Here is a 1,475-nt window from a genome sequence, read left to right on the forward strand (position 1 = left end):
TTAGATGTGTACCTAAATTATTGAAGAAAACGTAATAAAAAAATTAAAAAAGTTATTGAAAGGCAAGGTAACGAGGGATTGATGAAATATTAACAAATAATTTATATTTCTCTAACCCAAGCGTTTCTGAGATGCCGCTAATAAGCAACGAATGACAAATGTTTTTTTGCTTGTACGGATCCTATTTCAATGGAAATATGATGAGTCGATCCACTTAAAAAGTAATAAAAAATTTAAAAGTTATTGAAAGGCAAGGTAATGAGGGGTTGATGGAATATCGACAAATACTTTATATTTATCTGACCCAAACGTTTTTGGGATGCCGGTAATAACCAACGAATGACAAATGTTTTTTCTTGTATGGATCCTATTTCAATGTAAGTATGATGAGTCGATCCACTTAAACGTATTACTTTTACTGTTATTTCGTACTTTTGTAAATTTTCTATTTGTCGGATATTAAAATTTGAATTTCCTTATTTCTTCATTTTTGGTTGGACGATTTAATTCCATAATTACATCTCGAATTTCGAGGTTCAATCTCTTTATTATATATGTTGCCTTGGAGACTTAGAAGTTTCCCGACTTTGGTCATGTTTTTTTTAAAAAAACTATCATATTTAAATTATGTATAATTTCAATTTACAGCTTTAACTTAAATAAATTTTTATAGACAATGATCATTATTTTCATTCTCATGCGAAGGTGTTGGGTTTTTTTGAGCCAAATGAGTTAATGAACTTCGATTTCACAAAACAATCAAAATGGACGAAATCATATCAGTGTTAGTCTAATATGTACTGCTTTGATTGATCTATGTATAATTAATGTGCGTTTTTCAGTTTTTATCCATCTATTTTTTATTTGTTGGATACATAGATTTTATATTAATAAAGATAAATTTAACTTTTTCGTACAAAAATTGAATCATGAATTGGATTCATATCCATTAGATTATGTTATATTTCTCATCAATAATAAATTTATCCATATATATGTCTTCTTGTTATTTTAATTTGTGTATTTTTTTTAAAAAATGTTCAGGAATATAATCTCTAATATTGTTCTTTAGATTCGACTCAACTGAAATAAAAAGTCATTTAAATTAAAACATATTCAAGGTAAATTATTTATCACAAAAAATTTCGATTTCGTAATTATTTGATTATAATGATTTATAATACTTCATTTCACAACAATTTTAATAAACACATTTAATTAGCAATAAATTTTTTAAAAATCATATTTAATTTCATTTGGATATGATTATTTATCGATAAAAATTTTCTTGATTTTTTATGCAACTATAATACATGTTCTTCTTTTTATTATTCTTATAACGTAGATATATTCGATTATGTTTTTTTCATTTTATAATTATTTCATATTATGATTCAGGTAATTTGAATTAGTTTTTTTTGTCAACCAATAATGACGATATGTATTGTTTCTTCAATTTTTTCCGAATAATTAAA

The sequence above is a fragment of the Primulina huaijiensis genome, chromosome 7 (assembly GCF_012295235.1).
Source record: "Primulina huaijiensis isolate GDHJ02 chromosome 7, ASM1229523v2, whole genome shotgun sequence".
In the NCBI taxonomy this organism is placed as follows: Eukaryota; Viridiplantae; Streptophyta; class Magnoliopsida; order Lamiales; family Gesneriaceae; genus Primulina; species Primulina huaijiensis.